The sequence below is a fragment of the Ambystoma mexicanum genome, chromosome 9 (genome assembly GCF_040938575.1).
Source record: "Ambystoma mexicanum isolate Mex_15411 chromosome 9, UKY_AmexF1_1, whole genome shotgun sequence".
Classification (NCBI taxonomy): Eukaryota; Metazoa; Chordata; class Amphibia; order Caudata; family Ambystomatidae; genus Ambystoma; species Ambystoma mexicanum.
This window is the reverse complement of record NC_090931.1, coordinates 234366379-234388913: the sequence shown is the minus strand read 5'-3', so window position 1 is coordinate 234388913 and position 22535 is coordinate 234366379.

Sequence of the window (22535 nt, the reverse complement as noted above, 5' to 3'; positions counted from 1 at the left end):
CCCCTGTTCTCCCCACCCCCTGCTCATGCCCTGTGTCTCCCCTGTTCCCCCCCAGCCCCCGCTCATGCCCTGTGTCTCTCCCCTGTTCCCCCCACCCCCCGCTCATACCCCGTGTCTCTCTCCTGTTCCCCCCCACCCCCTGCTCATGCCCTGTGTCTTCCCTGTTCCCCCCACCCCCTGCACATGCCCCTCATCTCTCTCTTGTTCCCCCATCCCCTGCTCATTCCCTGTGTCTCCCTCCTGTTCCCTCCACACCCTGCTCATGCCCTGTGTCTCCCTCATGTGCACCCCACCCCCTGCTCATGCTTCGTGTCTCCCTCCTGTTCCCCCAACCCCCGCTCATGCCCCGTGTCTCTCTCCTGTTGCTCCCCAACCCTCTGCTCATGTCCCGTGTCTCCCTCCTGTTCCCCTCAGCCCCGCTCATGACCCGTGTCTCCCTCCTGTTCCCCCACCCCCCGCTCATGCCCTGTGTCTCCCTCGTGGTGCCCCCACCACCCGCTCATGCCCCGTGTCACCCTCATGTTGCCCCCCAACCCCCACTCATGCCCTGTGTCTCCCCTGTTCCCCCCAGCCCCTGCTCATGCTGTGTGTCTCCCTCCTATTCCCCCGACCCCCTGTTTATGCCCCTTGTCTCCCCTGTTCCCCCCACCCCCGTTCATGCCCTGTGTCTCCCCTGTTCCCCCCTACCCCCCACTCATGACCCGTGTCTCCCTCATGTTGCCCCCCACCCCCTGTTCATGCACCATGTCTCCCTCGTGTTGTCCCCCACCCCCCGCTCATGCCCTGTGTCTCCATCATTCCCCCCACCACCTGCTCATGCCCTGTGTCTCCCTCCTGTTCTCCCCACCCCCCACTCATGCCCCGTGTCTCCCTCGTGTTACCCCCCACACCCCGCTCATGCCCCGTGTCTCCCTCCTTTTCCCCCCACCCCCTGCAAATGCCCCGTGTCTCCCCTGTTCTCCCCACCCCCTGCTCATGCCCTGTGTCTCCCCTGTTCCCCCCAGCCCCCGCTCATGCCCTGTGTCTCTCCCCTGTTCCCCCCACGCCCTGCTCATACCCCGTGTCTCTCTCCTGTTCCCCCCCACCCCCGCTCCTGGCCTGTGTCTTCCCTGTCCCCCCACCCCCTGCACATGCCCCTCATCTCTCTCTTGTTCCCCCATCCCCTGCTCATGCCCTGTGTCTCCCTCCTGTTCCCTCCACACCCTGCTCATGCCCTGTGTCTACCTCATGTGCACCCCACCCCCTGCTCATGCTTCGTGTCTCCCTCCTGTTCCCCCAACCCCCGCTCATGCCCCGTGTCTCTCTCCTGTTGCTCCCCAACCCTCTGCTCATGTCCCGTGTCTCCCTCCTGTTCCCCTCAGCCCCGCTCATGACCCGTGTCTCCCTCCTGTTCCCCCACCCCCCGCTCATGCCCTGTGTCTCCCTCGTGGTGCCCCCACCACCCGCTCATGCCCCGTGTCACCCTCATGTTGCCCCCCAACCCCCACTCATGCCCCGTGTCTCCCCTGTTCCCCCCACCCCCTGCTCATGCTGTGTGTCTCCCTCCTATTCCCCCCACCCCCTGCTTATGCCCCTTGTCTCCCCTGTTCCCCCCACCCCCGTTCATGCCCTGTGTCTCCCCTGTTCCCCCCTACCCCCCACTCATGCCCTGTGTCTCCCCTGTTCCCCCCACCCCCTGGTCATTGTCTCTCTTGTCCCCCCCACCCCTCCCTCATGCCCCGTGTCTCCCTCTTTTTCAACCCCACACCTGCTCATGCCCCTTGGCTCCTCTGTTCCCCCACCCCCCGCTCATGCCCCGTGTCTCCCCTGTTCCCCCGACCCCCACTCATGCCCCGTGTCTCTCTCCTGTTCCCCCATCCACCGCTCATGCCCCGTGTCTCCCTCCTGTTACCCCCCACCCCCACTCATGGCCTGTGTCTCTCTCCTCTTGCCGCCCACCCCCGCTCCTGTCCTGTGTCGCTCTCCTGTTCCCCCCACCCATGTCCCGTGTCTCCCCTGTTCCCCCATCCCTCGCTCATACCCCGTGTCTCTCTCCTGTTTCCCCCACCCCCGCTCATGCCCCGTGTCTCCCCTGTTCCCCCCACTCCCTGCTCATGACCTGTGTCTCCCCTGTTCCCCCCACCCCCCGCTCATGCCCCGTGTCTCCCTCCTGTACCCCCCACCCCCGCTCATGCCCCGTGTCTGCCCTGGTCCCCCCACTCCCCGCTCATGCCCTGTATCTCCCCTGTACCCCCACCCACCGCTCATGCCCCATGTTTTCCTCATGTTACCCCCATGCCCCGCTCATGCCCTGTGTCTCCACCTGTTCCCCCACCCTTGCTCATGCCCCGTGTTTCCCTTGTGTTCCCCCCACCTCCTGCTCATGACCCGTGTCTCCCTCGTGTTGCCCCACCCCCCGATCATGACCCGCGTCTCCCTCGTGTTGCCCCCCACACCCCGGTCATGCCCCGTGTCTAACTCCTTTTCTCCCTCACCCCCCATTCATGCCCCGTGTCTCCCCTGTTCCCCCCACCTCCCGCTCATGCCACATGTCTCTCTTTTGTTCCCCCCACCCCCAGCTCATGCCCCGTGTCTCCCTCCTGTACCCCCACCCCCGTGTCTGCCCTGTTCCCCCACCCCCCACTCATGCCCTGTGTCTCCCTCATGTTGCCCCCACCCCACACTCATGCACTGTGTCTCCCTCATGTTGCCCCCCACCCCCTCTCATGCCCCGTGTCTCCCTCCTTTACCCCCCACCCCCGCTCATGCACCGTGTCTCCCTCGTGTTACCCCCCACCCCCTGCTCATGCCCTGTGTCTCCCTTGTGTTCCTCCCCACCCCCGTTCATGCCCCGTGTTCCCCCATGCCCTGTGTTCCCCCCACCACCTGATCATGCCCCGTGTCTCCCCACTGTTCCCCCCACCCCCCGCTCATGGTCCGTGTCTCTCTCTTGGTCCCCTCACCCCCCGCACATGCCCCGTGTCTCCCTCGTTTGCCACACACCCCGCGTCTCCCTCGTGTTACCCCCACCCCACGCACATGCCCCGTGTCTACCATGTTCGCCCCACCCCCCGCTCATGCCCCCGTCTCCCTCGTGTTGCCCCCCACCCCGCGCTCATGCCCCGTGTCTGTCCTGTTCCCCCACCCCCCGCTCATGACCCGTGTCTCCCTTGTGTTGCCCCCACCCCCCGGTCATGACCCGTGTCTCCCTCATGTTGTCCCCACCCCCCGCTCATGCCCTGTGTCTCCCTCGTGTTGCCCCCACCCCCCACTCATGCCCCGTGTCTCCCCCGTGTTACCCCCCACACCCTGCTCATGCCCCGTGTCTCCCTCCGTTTCCCCCCACCCCCCGCTAATGCCCCGTGTCTCCCCTGTTCTCCCCACCCCCTGCTCATGCCCTGTGTCTCCCCTGTTCCCCCCCAGCCCCCGCTCATGCCCTGTGTCTCTCCCCTGTTCCCCCCACCCCCCGCTCATACACCGTGTCTCTCTCCTGTTCCCCCCACCCCCGCTCATGCCCTGTGTCTTCCCTGTTCCCCCCACCCCCTGCACATGCCCCTCATCTCTCTCTTGTTCCCCCATCCCCTGCTCATGCCCTGTGTCTCCCTCCTGTTCCCTCCACACCCTGCTCATGCCCTGTGTCTCCCTCATGTGCACCCCACCCCCTGCTCATGCTTCGTGTCTCCCTCCTGTTCCCGCAACCCCCGCTCATGCCCCGTGTCTCTCTCCTGTTGCTCCCCAACCATCTGCTCATGTCCCGTGTCTCCCTCCTGTTCCCCTCAGCCCCGCTCATGACCCGTGTCTCCCTCCTGTTCCCCCACCCCCCCCTCATGCCCTGTGTCTCCCTCGTGGTGCCCCCACCCCCCACTCATGCCCGTGTCTCCCTCGTGTTACCCCCCACACCCCGCTCATGCCCCGTGTCTCCCTCCGTTTCCCCCCACCCCCCGCTAATGCCCGTGTCTCCCCTCCCCCTGCTCATGCCCTGTGTCTCCCCTGTTCCCCCCAGCCCCCGCTCATGCCCTGTGTCTCTCCCCTGTTCCCCCCACCCCCCGCTCATACCCCGTGTCTCTCTCCTGTTCCCCCCACCCCCGCTCATGCCCTGTGTCTTCCCTGTTCCCCCCACCCCCTGCACATGCCCCTCATCTCTCTCTTGTTCCCCCATCCCCTGCTCATGCCCTGTGTCTCCCTCCTGTTCCCTCCACACCCTGCTCATGCCCTGTGTCTCCCTCATGTGCACCCCACCCCCTGCTCATGCTTCGTGTCTCCCTTCTGTTCCCCCAACCCCCGCTCATGCCCCGTGTCTCTCTCCTGTTGCTCCCCAACCCTCTGCTCATGTCCCGTGTCTCCCTCCTGTTCCCCTCAGCCCCGCTCATGACCCGTGTCTCCCTCCTGTTCCCCCACCCCCCGCTCATGCCCTGTGTCTCCCTCGTGGTGCCCCCACCACCCGCTCATGCCCCGTGTCACCCTCATGTTGCCCCCCAACCCCCACTCATGCCCCGTGTCTCCCCTGTTCCCCCCACCCCCTGCTCATGCTGTGTGTCTCCCTCCTATTCCCCCCACTCCCTGCTTATGCCCCTTGTCTCCCCTGTTCCCCCCACCCCCGTTCATGCCCTGTGTCTCCCCTGTTCCCCCCTACTCCCCACTCATGCCCTGTGTCTCCCCTGTTCCCCCCACCCCCTGGTCATTGTCTCTCTTGTCCCCCCCACCCCTCCCTCATGCCCCGTGTCTCCCTCTTTTTCAACCCCACACCTGCTCATGCCCCTTGGCTCCTCTGTTCCCCCACCCCCCGCTCATGCCCCGTGTCTCCCCTGTTCCCCCGACCCCCACTCATGCCCCGTGTCTCTCTCCTGTTCCCCCATCCACCGCTCATGCCCCGTGTCTCCCTCCTGTTACCCCCCACCCCCACTCATGGCCTGTGTCTCTCTCCTCTTGCCGCCCACCCCCGCTCCTTTCCTGTGTCGCTCTCCTGTCCCCCCCCATGTCCCGTGTCTCCCCTGTTCCCCCATCCGCCGCTCATACCCCGTGTCTCTCTCCTGTTCCCCCCACCCCCGCTCATGCCCCGTGTCTCCCCTGTTCCCCCCACTCCCTGCTCATGACCTGTGTCTCCCCTGTTCCCCCCACCCCCCGCTCATGCCCCGTGTCTCCCTCCTGTACCCCCCACCCCAGCTCATGCCCCGTGTCTGCCCTGGTCCCCCCACTCCCCGCTCATGCCCTGTGTCTCCCCTGTACCCCCACCCACCGCTCATGCCCCATGTTTTCCTCATGTTACCCCCATGCCCCGCTCATGCCCTGTGTCTCCACCTGTTCCCCCCACCCTTGCTCATGCCCCATGTTTCCCTTGTGTTCCCCCACCCCCTGCTCATGACCCGTGTCTCCCTCGTGTTGCCCCACCCCCCGATCATGACCCGCATCTCCCTCGTGTTGCCCCCCACCCCCCGGTCATGCCCCGTGTCTAACTCCTTTTCTCCCTCACCCCCCAGTCATGCCCCGTGTCTCCCCTGTTCCCCCCACCTCCCGCTCATGCCACATGTCTCTCTTTTGTTCCCCCCACCCCCAGCTCATGCCCCGTGTCTCCCTCCTGTACCCCCACCCCCGTGTCTGCCCTGTTCCCCCACCCCCCACTCATGCCCTGTGTCTCCCTCATGTTGCCCCCACCCCCCACTCATGCACTGTGTCTCCCTCATGTTGCCCCCCACCCCCTCTCATGCCCCGTGTCTCCCTCCTTTACCCCCCACCCCCGCTCATGCACCGTGTCTCCCTCGTGTTACCCCCCACCCCCTGCTCATGCCCTGTGTCTCCCTTGTGTTCCTCCCCACCCCCCGCTCATGCCCCGTGTTCCCCCATGCCCTGTGTTCCCCCCACCACCTGATCATGCCCCGTGTCTCCCTACTGTTCCCCCCACCCCCCGCTCATGGTCCGTGTCTCTCTCTTGGTCCCCTCACCCCCCGCACATGCCCCGTGTCTCCCTCATGTTTCCCACACACCCCGCGTCTCCCTCGTGTTACCCCCACCCCACGCACATGCCCCGTGTCTACCCTGTTCGCCCCATCCCCCGCTCATGCCCCCGTCTCCCTCGTGTTGCCCCCCACCCCGCGCTCATGCCCCGTGTCTGTCCTGTTCCCCCCACCCCCCGCTCATGCCCCGTGTCTCCCTTGTGTTGCCCCCACCCCCCGGTCATGACCCGTGTCTCCCTCGTGTTGTCCCCACCCCCCGCCCATGCCCTGTGTCTCCCTCGTGTTGCCCCCACCCCCCACTCATGCCCCGTGTCTCCCTCGTGTTACCCCCCACACCCCGCTCATGCCCTGTGTCTCCCTCCGCTTCCCCCCACCCCCCGCTAATGCCCCGTGTCTCCCCTGTTCTCCCCACCCCCTGCTCATGCCCTGTGTCTCCCCTGTTCCCCCCCAGCCCCCGCTCATGCCCTGTGTCTCTCCCCTGTTCCCCCCACCCCCCGCTCATACCCCGTGTCTCTCTCCTGTTCCCCCCACCCCCGCTCATGCCCTGTGTCTTCCCTGTTCCCCCCACCCCCTGCACATGCCCCTCATCTCTCTCTTGTTCCCCCATCCCCTGCTCATGCCCTGTCTCCCTCATGTGCACCCCACCCCCTGCTCATGCTTCGTGTCTCCCTCCTGTTCCCCCAACCCCCGCTCTTGCCCCGTGTCTCTCTCCTGTTGCTCCCCAACCCTCTGCTCATGTCCCGTGTCTCCCTCCTGTTCCCCTCAGCCCCGCTCATGACCCGTGTCTCCCTCCTGATCCCCCACCCCCCGCTCATGCCCTGTGTCTCCCTCGTGGTGCCCCCACCACCCGCTCATGCCCCGTGTCACCCTCATGTTGTCCCCCAACCCCCACTCATGCCCCGTGTCTCCCCTGTTCCCCCCACCCCCTGCTCATGCTGTGTGTCTCCCTCCTATTCCCCCCCACCCCCTGCTTATGCCCCTTGTCTCCCCTGTTCCCCCCACCCCCGTTCATGCCCTGTGTCTCCCCTGTTCCCCCCTACCCCCCACTCATGCCCTGTGTCTCCCCTGTTCCCCCCACCCCCTGGTCATTGTCTCTCTTGTCCCCCCCACCCCTCCCTCATGCCCCGTGTCTCTCTCTTTTTCAACCCCACACCTGCTCATGCCCCTTGGCTCCTCTGTTCCCCCACCCCCCGCTCATGCCCCGTGTCTCCCCTGTTCCCCCGACCCCCACTCATGCCCCGTGTCTCTCTCCTGTTCCCCCATCCACCGCTCATGCCCCGTATCTCCCTCCTGTTACCCCCCACCCCCACTCATGGCCTGTGTCTCTCTCCTCTTGCCGCCCACCCCCGCTCCTGTCCTATGTCGCTCTCCTGTTCCCCCCACCCATGTCCCGTGTCTCCCCTGTTCCCCCATCCCCCGCTCATACCCCGTGTCTCTCTCCTGTTCCCCCCACCCCCGCTCATGCCCCGTGTCTCCCCTGTTCCCCCCACTCCCTGCTCATGACCTGTGTCTCCCCTGTTCCCCCCACCCCCCGCTCATGCCCCGTGTCTCCCTCCTGTACCCCCGACCCCCGCTCATGCCCCCTGTCTGCCCTGGTCCCCCCACTCCCTGCTCATGACCTGTGTCTCCCCTGTTCCCCCCACCCCCCGCTCATGCCCCGTGTCTCCCTCCTGTACCCCCACCCACCGCTCATGCCCCATGTTTTCCTCATGTTACCCCCATGCCCCGCTCATGCCCTGTGTCTCCACCTGTTCCCCCCACCCTTGCTCATGCCCCGTGTTTCCCTTGTGTTCCCCCCACCCCCTGCTCATGACCCGTGTCTCCCTCGTGTTGCCCCACCCCCCGATCATGACCCGCATCTCCCTCGTGTTGCCCCCCACCCCCCAGTCATGCCCCGTGTCTAACTCCTTTTCTCCCTCACCCCCCAGTCATGCCCCGTGTCTCCCCTGTTCCCCCCACCTCCCGCTCATGCCACATGTCTCTCTTTTGTTCCCCCCACCCCCAGCTCATGCCCCCTGTCTCCCTCCTGTACCCCCCCCGTGTCTGCCCTGTTCCCCCACCCCTCACTCATGCCCTGTGTCTCCCTCATGTTGCCCCCACCCCCCACTCATGCACTGTGTCTCCCTCATGTTGCCCCCCACCCCCTCTCATGCCCCGTGTCTCCCTCCTTTACCCCCCACCCCCGCTCATGCACCGTGTCTCCCTCGTGTTACCCCCCACCCCCTACTCATGCCCCGTGTCTCCCTTGTGTTCCTCCCCACCCCCCGCCCATGCCCCGTGTTCCCCCATGCCCTGTGTTCCCCCCACCACCTGATCATGCCCCGTGTCTCCCTACTGTTCCCCCCACCCCCCGCTCATGGTCCGTGTCTCTCTCTTGGTCCCCTCACCCCCGCACATGCCCCGTGTCTCCCTCGTGTTTCCCACACACCCCGCGTGTCCCTCGTGTTACCCCCACCCCGCGCACATGCCCCGTGTCTACCCTGTTCGCCCCACCCCCCGCTCATGCCCCCGTCTCCCTCGTGTTGCCCCCCACCCCGCGCTCATTCCCCGTGTCTGTCCTGTTCCCCCCGCACCCCGCTCATGCCCCGTGTCTCCCTTGTGTTGCCCCCACCCCCCGCTCATGCCCCGTGTCTCCCTTGTGTTGCCCCTACCCCCCGCTCATGCCCCGTGTCTCCCTCGTGTTACCGCCCACCCCCCGCTCATGCCCCGTGTTCCCCCATGCCCTGTGTTCCCCCCACCCCCTGATCATGCCCCGTGTCTCCCTACTGTTCCCCCCACCCTACTGTTCCCCCTCCCTACTGTTCCCATTCAGTCTATATGAAAAAAAAATGTGGGACCTCCCCTATAACTTTGCCTCCCCTGGACCAAACCTCACCAAACTTTGCAAATAAATTCAGAGTGGGTCGTATACTTCTTTTTCAAAGTTTGGTGTGGATTCGTCCGGGGGAGCGAAGTTATAAGCCGCCCAAAAAGTGCTCTTCCTATGGAAACAGCAACGTAACCATAACTACATGGCCACTACTGTGGCCATGTAATTTATATATATATATTTATATATAGTGGACGAAATTGATAATGGGAGAAAATGCACAAGTAATGTGCAAACGAGGAAAGTGACCTCATTAAAAATGCAGCATACGGTTATTGAGGCTTGGAAGAGCCAGAAAACATCAAAAAAATGAGGAGCCAAGAAGTCAAAAATATCCATAGATTACAGTGCACATAAAATAAGATCCCCAGCTGTGCAGCCTCATGAGTATTCTTACCATGCTCATGGAGGTCTATCCCTTTCCTTGAATGTCTCCTGGAGTCTCTGCCTCCAGTCCCCATCTCCAAATGTGAACTTTTGCAAATTCTGTCTCTGCTTTGTCTTTCTTTTTATTCTCAGAGTAGAACCCGGAAGTTAGAAGGACTGTACTTGTCTTCTTGCAAAACTCCTGGCTGCCATTTTCTTTTTACTGGGCGACTTTTAGTGCAACATTTTAAATCTTCCAAATAGGCTGGGGATGTTATGACTTCCTCTCTTAAAATGTTTACTGATGCACTTTTGTGATGGTATTTTTTGGTACATTGTCTGAAAGAGCTGCTCTAGTCTTTTCCTGCGGCCTAATTGGGATTTCTAAAAATCCAATTGCCAGTTTGGATTCTTTTTTGTTCCCAGACTTGAAATACAGAAGGCAGTAGAATCCTACAACCCTTTCTACCTAAATATTGACTTCCATTTTTCTTGTCAAAGAAGTCATTACTTCGAAAATGTTAGGGATTGAAGAATGTCAATGTACTAAATAATCTATTCACATTTTAGCCATGGAATTGTATGACTTCTAGGGACGGAACTAGTGGGAATGGGGGAGGGGTAGGCGACCCTACAACTCCGGCTCTTATAAGATCCCATCCATCAAAATACCCTCTCCATGGACAAGCCTTGCTGTTCTGAAACTGCTACAGTGGTGCTCTGGTACAGTATATAAAGCATATTAACATAACATAGCAACCACAAAGTATTGCCATCTACTTTTCCTGATGGGCTTTATTTGACTTAACCTTCTCCCAATTAATACTTGCTCCCACATTCCATTTACCGGCCTTGTCTCCTTACGGTGGCCAACTTTTTGAGATCCTTTTGGGGGACACTTGCCCACAAGGTCTGTGATGAGGTTACAGTGTCATTCACGTTTGGTCCACCCCCTTTGTAATTTAATCAATTTGTTAATGGCTCTTAACAGCTTGCTTAATTGCAATGCAAATGGTTTGTCCTTGGGAGCTGATGGTCACGTTTTCTAACTCCAAACATGACCATCACGACCCCAGGAACAAAGCATTAGCGTTGGAATGAAGACAGGTGTCAGAGCGTTAGCAGCTCGACCTGCAGGCTGAAAAGGAGCCGGGGCCGCGTAGCCGACCAGAGAAAGAAAGCAGCAGATGGCAGCGCCGTGGTGTGGCGACGCCCACTTCCGTTTGCAGAGTGGCTGTGCTGGACGCAGGTTGTCCTGACTTGCTGTCTCCTGAGAGTCACACTCCAGGGAAAAAAGCAAGTCGGTACAACCTGCATCCCGCACAGCCACTCTGCAAACTGCGGGACAGAGTCCCCAACTACGGGACGATCCCGCAAAATACGGAATAGTTGGCCACCCTACGCATCATTCCCTTTCGCTCTCACCATTTCCATTGAACATTCCCATCACACTCCTGGCAGCATTTCTTCCATCCGTTAACTGGGGTACATCCAGTGCAGTCCTTCTTTCCGCAAGTGAAATGGCACTATTATGCGAGGTCCAACTTGATTCTGTGCAATAGAAATGGGCAACCTGGCTACACATTCTTATCCTGCATCATGCAATAAACATCTCAATGCTCATTGGCTCTGCTCGGAGTGCCACTGGTCATCTGTGAAGATTCCATTGTTGTTAAGCTATGTTAATCTTCTTTTAGACTACGCCAAATCACCACCATAGCAGTATCAGACCACCTAGACTTGTCCCTTGGAGAGGCATGCCAGGAGTGTCCAGACATTGGTCTGCTGGAGGAGAGAAAATGAGTGGGATGAAGATAAGAGGATGCAAAAGAGGGAAAGTGATGCATTGGCGGAAGGGTCTTTTATGATAGCCTGGCTGCATGGCAGTCCCGTTAGGTGAACCAAAGCTATGCAAAAGTGCTGTGTTGATTGGATTATATGTCCAAGGCAGATTCAGATCATTGTAAGTTAGTACACAATCAATGAGAATCTTGAGAGTGTGCTGGGTTAATCCTGGAAGATTGTGGCATATTTGTCGGGGCATCTGCATAAATCGAACCCCAGGTCAAACACTGTCGTGACTAGCAAGACTGAGCGGGGAGTAGCATAGTCTAGGATAGACTGCGTATAAAGGTGAATGCGGGTAACAGAAGGCAAGGGGAAATAAAAAAGCCTGGCAACTTGATGTCAAAAGGATTTTATTCAAATGTTCTTCTGTGCCGTATCATGCTTGACTTGTTTTAGTTCACATTGAGACAGGCCAGTATAAAGTCAGGTTGCACTGCAAAAATACACTTTGCACTGCTCTGTGAATCAGTGTGTTTGTTGGCAGTGCAAAGTCACGTTGCACCACACTAAATGTTCCATGAATTAGGCCCAAAGTAACGTATTTATTGTATTGGTAAACTTTTGTTTTGCATTCTGTTATAGAGTTTCTAATTAGTTCCATTCAGTCATGTTGCTGTTGAAAAACAGAACTGAAAATTCAAGAAAGCAAAGAAAAAAGCAGGAGTGGACAAGCACCTTCCAAATCGGGCATGTTGGCATGTACGCAAAAGCACTGTCTTAATAACTCCCTGGGTGCCCAAGTACCCCGCCCCAGCACTATCCTCATTACCCCTGATGGCGCCCCTTTCTCGCTGGCCTCTGGCTGCAACAGATGCCTTTTTTACTGAAAGAAGTGGCGTCCTGAGGCCCCACGCTCTGCACATTTTTCAATTTCCTGTTTTCCTCTCTCTGTCTTCATTCCCCCTCCCACTTCCCTAACTAAGAACCCTGATCCAGATGTCTGGCTGATGTTTTTAATTTTGCTGTGTCCAGGCCCATTTTAACACACATACGCCCACGGTGCAGTCCTCCCAATCCACTACGAAATTTCTGTTTAATTCCTGTCGGCTACCCTGAATGTTCCGTGGAGTGTATTTTTTCCCTACTCCAGCGGCCTTTGTCATTTTTTTTCACTTTACACCTTATATTTTCTTTAACATTTCAGTTGCTTTAGCCCAATGATCACGTTCCGTAATCATTTTTAGACTTACTGCTCCTCCTGCTGTCCAACCTGAGTACAACACCAATCGCCTCCCCGCTATGCGCGCTCTGAAACACTTTTGTGCATGAGCGCGATACAAATAAAAATATCAAATCATGTTTCGAAAAGACTCTTCGGGCAATGCTGCTGCAAGAGCTTCTTGTTCTGTGAATGTGGCAGTGAATAAGTGCTATTTTTGGATTGTGCATTTTTTCAAGGTCCAGTTGTGCACTGAATACAACAAATGAACGTTTAAGGAACATCAATAGTTCCTCGTATTATTGCTTTGAACATGAAATGCAAGGAATGTAGAGTTATTTTGATTATTGGAGTTGTATCATTTTTCGGAGGTCGATTGTTTTCTGATAGCAGCAATTGAACTGTGGGGTCACAAGACCAACAATTCGTTATAAAGTCATGGCCTACCCTCCAAAAAAAAAACAAAAAAACAATGGATGTATAATACCTGTACACTGAACAAGTGTGTATCCTACACCCATTCCACCTCCAAAAAATGCACTCCGCCCGACTACATCCCTGGGACTTCAGTGTTAAGCCTGCTCATATAGCCCTGGGATCCATGCCCGAATACCATTCACTAAAGGCCGAACCTGCGGGTTCCAGATCAAAAGGCCGCTTTCCGCAGTTTTGGCTTTTTTATAAAATGTCCTCTCCTGCTCCCTTTCGGGAGGGGACCCCGAATTCCCTCACGCTGCTCAGCACCCTCTACCGCCTACCCGTTCCCACCCCCCACTTACTTGCTGTGGGCTTCGGTCTCCGGCAACCTCCCATAAGGTCTGGACACCACGACCCCAGAAGCCTGACGCAGATCACATCATACTTTTGTGCGCAACCTTTTCTGCCTCAGGCTTCCGAAACCAAAGCACTGAGACGCCAATGGCAGCCTTCTCAGGCTGAAAGCTTTTTAGCACAATAACTGGTTGCCTATTTATTTAGGTAGTGGAGACCCCTAATCATAAAGGGCTTTGTTATTTGGTGGATACTTTCGCTTGAAAACGAAAAACACTATCCAACTAAAAAGTATCAAACATCGAAGTGTCCGTAATCAGAAGTGTGGAATCCTGGAGGGAAACAGAGAAACAGTACATTCAGAATTACTGTCTGAAGCAAGGAAACATTGGGACAGAAAAGGGCATGAGCACTGTGGGAGCAATTAACGACATGCTGCCTTTGGGGTCTTCTGTGGGAATTGAAAAGGGAACACACTTTGCTTCCTCTCCCACAGCAGAAGGCAGCAAGAGAGAGAATCAGAAGTGCAGGCCCAGGGACTCAACAGAGCAGTTATTGACAGATCGTATCAAACAAACAGCAATGTAGCTTTAAGTGGAGGACAGCTGCGTACCCACAGGAAAATTGATTAAGATTGAAACCACCACTCCTCCTCTTACCTACTTCTCCTACCTCTCACACTCTGTATCCCCTCTCTCACATCATTCCAGGTACACCCTTAAAAGTCTTTCCTGTTCTATTCACATAGATGGTGTATACGCCCATGGGATAGGCCCTGGCCCCTGGGATAAGCTCCGGCCCGTGGCATAGGGTTTAGACCAGGGATAATGCTACCTCTTGAGATAAGTTTACACACGGGACAGTTTGACACCTGAAACAGTCCAGCCCCCTGGACGGCTCGACCACTGGGAGAGACCTATAATATCATCCTACCCACTACACCACGTGATACCTCCACTCCATGCTGGAATAGCAGAAAACAACCCAAGCTAAGGGAAACACCATGAGGACAAATAGACAATCCACCCGAACAACCAACCTGATCGAAAAAAACTGAAATAAACAAGAAACCCAACCCCCAAGCAACAAGCCCAGACCACAAAATTCATCATACCAGGAAAGACCAAGCACAAGAAATAGCCACCACAGAACAAACCAAATGGAACAAGGCCAACCATCTCAAAACACCACACCTGGGAATCAAACAACACCAAGAAATAGCACACTTACCCGCCCACCGAAAGAGGACCCCTTTGTTGGGACATGACAAAAATCACTTTTCTTATCACGCTACCCGTCAACCTAACACTCACTCCCACAACCAACCTTAGGAACTGTAAGAACATAAGGAGGATTGCCAGAAAAAAACACAATAGACATGAAATCCAAGGAAGAACAACAGAACGAAACAACCTCAACACACCGTTCCACCGTTCATCACAACAAATTGGTGTGACACCAAGAATCATCAATGCGAGCAGACAGAAGGACCAGAAGAAATCATCAACCGGAAATGTAGACTTTTTTACATACTCAACTAAATAAACAGAAACATAAAACCAAAGGCACAATCTGATGGACAAAGAAATCAATATCAACTCAAATTACTATGCCACTGTTAAAGGACAAAACAAAAAAACAGAAAACTAAAAGATACACTGCAACCTAGTCAATGGCCCTCATTACGACCCTGGTGGTAAGTAACGGTCAGTACCGGCATGGCACAATTAACGTGTCCGTGCTGGCCAGATACCGCTAAAAGCGGCACATTACGACTTCTCGGGCACGAGCATTGCGGCATGCCGGTAATGTAATCACTGCCATGCCGCTAAAGTCCTTAAAACCCCACTTACCAGCATCGTATGCCATGCAAATAGCACCTCCGCCACCCTAGCTATCGACATTAGCGGTCACCGCTAATAGCGGTGACCGCAAATAGCGAGAACCGCAATTAGTGGTGACCGCAAATAAGCGGATCCAGAAGTTGCGTCACCGCACAGGAACGGGAAAGAGCACAGCAGCCATCTTTTAAAACAATCCATTGCCATCCTCTTCAACCAGTGGACACCTGACCCCACAACCTCCACAAACCTTCTCCTACACTCATTACTCATCAGAATGCCTAAAGTTCTGAAAAAAAACGGAGATCGGCTGCGGCAGGAGCGCTTTTCTAGGGAGGAGTTAAATATGTTGGCTGAAACCCTACAAGAGCATGCCATGTAGTCTTCTCAACAGAGATGACCAGACTGGCGATTATGAGAAAGAAGGCCATATGGGCCATGGTAGCCCAGAGGGTCAGTGCAGTCGGCACAACACCCCGAAATGCCCGATAGTGCAGAGAAGGTGGGACGATCTACATCTCTGTGTCGGGAGTATACTGGCAGCGAATAGAAATCTGGGCATGGCGACTGGCGGAGGAGCTGAGTCAACCATCAAACTGCAGCCATGGGAGGAAATATGTGCCGCAAACATAGGCACAGAGAGCATAGAGGGGTCGGAGATATGGAGAGAGGAGCCCCGACATCAGGTGACGCAGGTAGGTGCCTTAAATCCAGCCATGCCAAACTCACTGAAGTCCAGATTTTTGGGAAGTGCAATGATGCCTAACAGGGTTAACACGACACATTAGCAGAAGACTGCCTACAGGCAGTGCTAACCTCAACCTTGTACACATGCATTATGCACACCTTTTTGTAGCCACCCACATGCCTCCATGCTTCTACCACCTAAGAGGGAGACAACCTGTATGTCACTGCCTCTAATGTGCATCATCTAGTAATCAAAATGAATGCAGACATCACAATGCCTGCTCAATATCCGCAGACCCATCACTAACCCTTTCCCGCCTTTGGTCCACCACAGGCTTTCATTCGGACAGTGCCAACGAAGACACTGGCACTACACCTGCCAAGAAGCCCAGGCCCGAAGACCCAAAACACTGTCCCACCATCTCTGGTGCAAAAAGCAAACCCCCACAGCAGCCAAAATCCACAAGCACATCACAGGCCATGACACTGATGTGTAGCAAGTCAAGTACTACGGCACCACCAACGACAACCATCTGCCCAGTGGTGTCTACTGAAGGCACTGGGTCTGCAGGAAGCAGCACGATTGGTGAGACTGCTGCCACCGCAGCTAGCTCAGACAATGATGAAGGGGATGTTGAAGTTGTTGCGGGTCCCCCACTGCCCCCCTTCTTTCCCCCTACCTGTCCCCATGCAGCCAGCATGACGATGGCATACAGGGGCAATCTCCTGATAACTCTTGGCCAGCCACTCCATGCTTGATTCCCAGTGGCAGATGTGCAGGAGGGGAGCAGCACAATGGACACGCCAGTAGCATCATCCACAGGCCAAAAAACCCAGGAGTTGATGCATGAAATCATCATGCGACAACAACAACTGGCCTCCCTCTTGACACAGCATGTCGCAGAATGCACCAGCATAAGGGGGGAATATGCGAATGTGCTGAAACTGTAAAGGATGCCATAGAGTCCACCTCCAAGGATATTTGTGCTGAACTGGCCGTGGTGCGGCACGTACTTTCGGAGCTTGTCCAAACTATGAGGGACATGCGTCCTTGTGAGCAGCCCAGTTCCTCCTCGGCTGCAAGTTCTACCCGAACCAGCCCCGTCCGCAGATCGGGCAGGAACCTGCGGCGTACAGGCAGGGGTGCACCGGGTGCCGGGAGAGGGGGGTGCCAATAGAGGCCGCCCTGTGGAACGATCTCACATGATACACTTGAGCACAGACATCCACACCATGTTATGGGGAGGTGGTGTGTTGTGGAGTTGAGGGGGGGAGAGGGGAGTGGGTGTGTTGGGGAGTTGAGGGGGGAGTGGGTGTGTTCACTTAGAATTACTATTTCAATACACATTTTGGTTTTGCACAAATTCACTTGTGTGGACATTCATCATTGCGTACATGTGTTTTATTGCTGAACAGTCCACAATGTGCATGTCCCAGACACACCCAGTGCCCCAAGTGCCATCTCCATGTGACACCCCCATCCATTTGTTTTAGAAAAATTGGTTGAACACAGTCCGACGCATGTCACGTCCCTCCTGTGCATCGCTTCCTCCCTGAGGTGCTGCCCCATCCCCACCCTCCCCCTCCTCTTCGTCAGGTGGTTGCAGTTCTGCGTCCGGGGGCTGGGGCACATTCAGTCTGATGCACATATTGTGCAGCATGACACATGCCATGACAATCTTAGCCAACTTCTCATGGCGGTACAGGAGTGCCCCACCAGACCTGGTGGAGCAGCAAAATTGTGCTCTCTAGAGGCCATATGTCTGCTCAGTCAGCACGCGGGTTTGTGTATAGGCACGATTATAGTCCTCCTTGTGCCTGTTCTGTGGGTTCCGGACTGGGGTAAGGTGCCACCGCTTCAAGGGATATCCTGCATCACCTGCATGTGGGCAACAATGTATGTGTAAGTTATCTCACCATGTCTGACCTCATTAAGTGATACCATGGCATGCATTTGTTTCTTCATCTGTACTCAATTTCCATGCATGGATGGAGTAACACGATGAGACTGCTATGTGTGTATTCCTCTCATGGACTGTTTTGCATGTCATTGATTGTATGTGCGCGGGAGGGGGTTCAGTTCCTTGTGAGTGCACATGCACTGTGTCAGTGCAAATCTGTTGTTTCTGTGATCTTGCAGATGTCCACTTATTTGTATATTGCCATCCTGGCAACGTTGATGTCAGCCTCATGATGCTCTCACTACGCACAACAAATGGTCTCATGCAATTTAGTTGGGCCTCTGTGTCAGTGTAGCCCTGTATTGATGTATTTCACCCTCATGTGACTCCTTTGTACGCGGTAATGGGGGACTGGCCTTTCAGCTCAAGGTGTTTTGTGCTTTGTATTGGCTATGGTTATTGATTGTGGCTGTATTTCGTTGTGAGGGATGCGGTCAGATTTGGTACATTGCACATGCAGATGTCTGTGGGATGGTAGGGACACTGCCTCATTCGCATGGTAGGGCTGCTTTCATCTTTCTTTATGTGGTCAGGTGCCAGGTCCAGTGTGGGTGGATTTTGGGGTGTGAGCTCCCTCCATGTCCACTGGCACTCGTAGCTAGGTTATGTTTGCATCTCTCCCCCCCGAAACTCAGCCAGGTGAAGTATGCATCTATGCCTCAGTCACCTACCCACATCACATTTCCATGAGCCTAACATGCGACTCACTGAGAAGCCAGGGTCTCTGCCCTGCATGTCGCTCCATGTAGCCTGCAATCCTGGAGTTGTGCAGGACCAATGATTCATGGGTTGATCCGGGGAATCGAGCAAAGGCATGTGTGATGTCCTTTTTTGAGTCACATACCATTTGCACATTGATTGAGTGGTATTGCTTACGGTTGCAGTACGCTACCTCCATGGCATGTGGGACCACCAATTCCACATGGCTGCAGTTGATGATGCCAATGCAACCAGGTATGCCATCCAGTGAATGGAAACCCTCTTTGGTGTTTGGGACCTCCTGGACAGACCGTGGTAAGGAAACATGTCCATCTGTGTGCTGGAGGAGGGCATCACACACTTGGTTCAACGTATGTGAGAATTATGTTTGTGTAATGCCATGCTGTTGGCCCACTGTGTGTTGGTAGGTGCCTGTGGCCAGGAAGTGGAGCACAGACCCTACCTTCAGTAGGGGTGGGATGGCGGTGCGTGTTTCAATGAGGCTAAAAATGTCGTCATGTATCATGTCCACAATGGTGGTGCTGGTGTCCCGGTGCAGGCGGTACAGGTTGTGGATCTGCTCTGCGGTTAGGTTGAATGGACTGGCTCTGATGCGTGGGATTGGGGGCTGCCTGCGTGTTGGCACTGGCTGTGCTGGTGGGGCATTCTGGCCCTGCCTTGCCCTCCTTCTCCTCCTGCGTCTCCTCTATGCTGCCTGTTGTTGTACTTCTTGTAGTTGCTGTTGTGGCACTTCCACTGCAAGCCCCAGCATTGCTAGTTGTATTGGAATAATTGTGGAGTGTAACGGTGTGTGGGAAGGGGTGGGGGGTGCTCCTTTTGTGCTTGCCCAGTCTGTATTGACTCCACCTGTGCTGATTGTGTGCACCTGTGGCAGCTTGGGACACTGCACATGGCCATTTACGGTTGGTCCGCGATGGCGGTATTAGCACCATGGCGGTAAGGTACTTTACAGCCTTCACAATGGTGTTATTTCCATGTCCGCTTGACTCGTGATGTTACCTACTTAGCGCCATGGCGGTATTTACGGAATGGGTGTCGCGTGCCCGCGCCCTTGGCGCTTTTAGCACCATCGTTGTTTACGGTGCGGCTAATAGCGCTATCTCGGGTCATAATCGGACCCAGCGGTAAGCAATGCCGGTAATTCTTTACCGGCATCGTTTTTCACTTATCGCCGGGGTCGAAATGAGGGCCAATGCCAGATCAATGTCAAAACAAACAACATAAATATATGACTGTTAAGAGATGGAGTGATGGACATCCTATTCCTCAATGAAACCTGGCTACTTCAAAACTTCAAGGTAATAGAACATGATTCCCTACCAAACAACATACAATTTAAACCAACCAACGAGGTCTCAACATTACATACAAGGACCAGATAAAAATGACAACAGCACCATCACTAAACATCTCAAATTGTAAACCGCTCCTCCTGCACTTAGCATTAGACACCAAACCAACATATCATTCCTACTGATCTACAAACCACTAACATAAAACTCTACTTTCACGGACACACTTGTGGACACCATCACCAACATTGCCACAAAACATGATCACCTGATGATACTAGGAGATTTCAACGTCTGATTCGAAGAAGAAAACATTGATTCACCCCAAAAATCTAAAAAAATCAGCTAGCAACAATGCATCTACAACAATTGATGAAACAAGTGACACATGCAGCAGGCCACACCCTACATGCAATCTTCTGCAACAAAAACCTGGTTTCAACTGAACATCCAATACAAAACCTCTGGAGCGACCACCTCATAATACCCTTCATGAACCACCCAACAATGAGAAAATATTAACTAACCTCACAAAAAATCCTCCAATTCAGAAAAGAAACTGGAAATCCATAAACATTGCTAACCTAAACATCGGACTGAAAGCCACAAAACCATCAATCACTGTCTTGGATTTTTCCAGCAGCAAAGAAAGAACTCAGACAATCCAAAAATGTATCACAAAAGCACCAGACGACATTGCACCAGAAAACCATTCACCCCGTCACCAAAGAAAATAATGGTAAAATGGTTCACATCCCACATCAGAGGACTGAAGAAAACTAATAGCAAAATGAAAAAATAATGGAAGGAAAACTATAATCAACAGAAAAGAAATTGCATACCAAAGACAGATACGAATACAGAAAGCTCAAATACTCAAAGCAAAGGAGACATACTAAATCGAAAGGATACCGAACTGAAGCAACACCCAGAAAGAGATGTTCAACACCATCAACAAACTGAAGAACCCAACAGCATGCAACAACACAACCACACCATCACAAAAACTATACAGTAACCTTGCAGACCACTTCAAAAACAAAATCACAAACATCCAGTAATTAGGAACATTCATAAAAACACTAACAACCCGTATAACCAGTCAATGCCGGAACCATCTATAAGACTAAACAACTAGCCACCAATTTTGACAGACAAATTCAACAGCCTAGTGAGCAAAGTCAACAGAACTAGCTCTCCAGCAGACCCCTGCCCACCACACAGATAAAAGACTATCCTTACCCAGGAAACACTTGCAGAATATTTCCTCAAACTCTTCAACCGCTCACTAGAAACAGGGACTGTGGTGCAAGCCTTCATATCGGCATACATGAAGCCAATCCTTAAAGACCGATTGGGAAACACTGACGACCTAACCAACTATGGACCAATCTCAAACATCCCATAACCCCAAAACTCCTAGAAAGATACATTTACGAACAAGTCCTGAAACATGTAGAAAACAATCAGATACTTGATCAGGCACAAGTCAGCTTCAGACCCATGAGAGAAACCAACAAAACAGCATTATTATTGATATGGGATGATCTAAAAACCAATGAAGACTCCAGTGTCACATCGGAACTAATACTACTTGATCTGTAAACAACCTTTGACACCATCCACCATGAACAACTCAGCAAAAGACTTGAAGATATAGGAATCAGCAACACAAAGTTACTTTGACTACAATCCTTCATGGCAGAAAGAACAGAAACAACGTGGCTAACCACCTTCAACTCAACCCCCTGCACAACAACTTGCAGAGTCCCACGAGGATCATCCCTCTCACCACTGCTATTCAACATATACATGCCCCCTCAAAACCTCATCAAATGACATGGCCCCAACTGCTACAATTACTCAGACGACACACAAATCACCTACAAAATCAATGCTAGTGAAGGACAAAACCCAACCCTCATCAACTACCTCATAAACCATTGGATGAATACCAACAGCCTTAATCTCAACCCGGACAAAACAGAAATCATGATCATGCCCAATGACCCATGGAAAACAACACCACATTCCATGGCCTACTAAAATGGGAAATTGATCGGAACCATCCGAAGTGGCCAGAAATACCTGAATATTAATGGACAAAAACTTAACACTCAAAGCGGAAGTCAACGCAGTATTAAATAAATGCTTCTTCCATCTACACACAATCAAGCAGATACTTCCCTTCTTCACCTTCCCACATACTCACAGTCATTTCTCTCGTTATGTCAAGAATAGATTACACCAACAGCATCTACCTTGGAATACCTGACTGCCTTACCAAAAAACAACAACAAATTCAGAATGCAGCAGCAAGACTGCTCCTCAGACTCACTAAGAGAGGACACATCACCCCAGCACCGAGAACCCTACATTGGCTACCAGTCAAAAAACACATTTTGTTCAAAACACTCTGCATAACACACAAAGCAATACACTGCAAAGAAGCAGAATTCATAGAGGGAAACATTTCCATCTCCAAACCAAACCGAACACTAAGGTCCATCAACAACATTTGCCTCAAACCTAAACAATTCTCAAAGCGGAAATTTGGGGTAATAGCATTCGCCTGTAAAATGGCAACATTTTGGAGCTTGCTCCCAAAGTAAATATGAACAACAGAAGATCACAAAAAGTTCAGAAAATTCCTAAAAACATGGCTCTTTAACTCACCGAGCTAAACAGGAAAAATCAACAAAGGGAAACTGCCAACACATTATAATGGAAAAACCAAAACAACTGAAACATTACGACCCAATTAAATAAAATATTTGAGACCAATCACCATAGAATAGTATGAACTCAACAGATCAACATAACCATGGCACAAAAGGACACAGACAAATCTCCACCAACCTTATTGAAATCTCTCCAATATCCTGCATACTCACCCTCAAGAACAAAACAAAACACACTCATACCTCTACCACAGTAAAAACCTGACAGCCACCACAAACTTCAGACACTCCTGTGGAGTGAAATAGACCTAAAAAGGCCATAACTACCGGCCGGAGTCAGAGGGGGAGATATGCCCATCAGCAGAAGGCCTGTGCATGAGCACGTGCATAAAAAGGGCTGAAAATGTTCC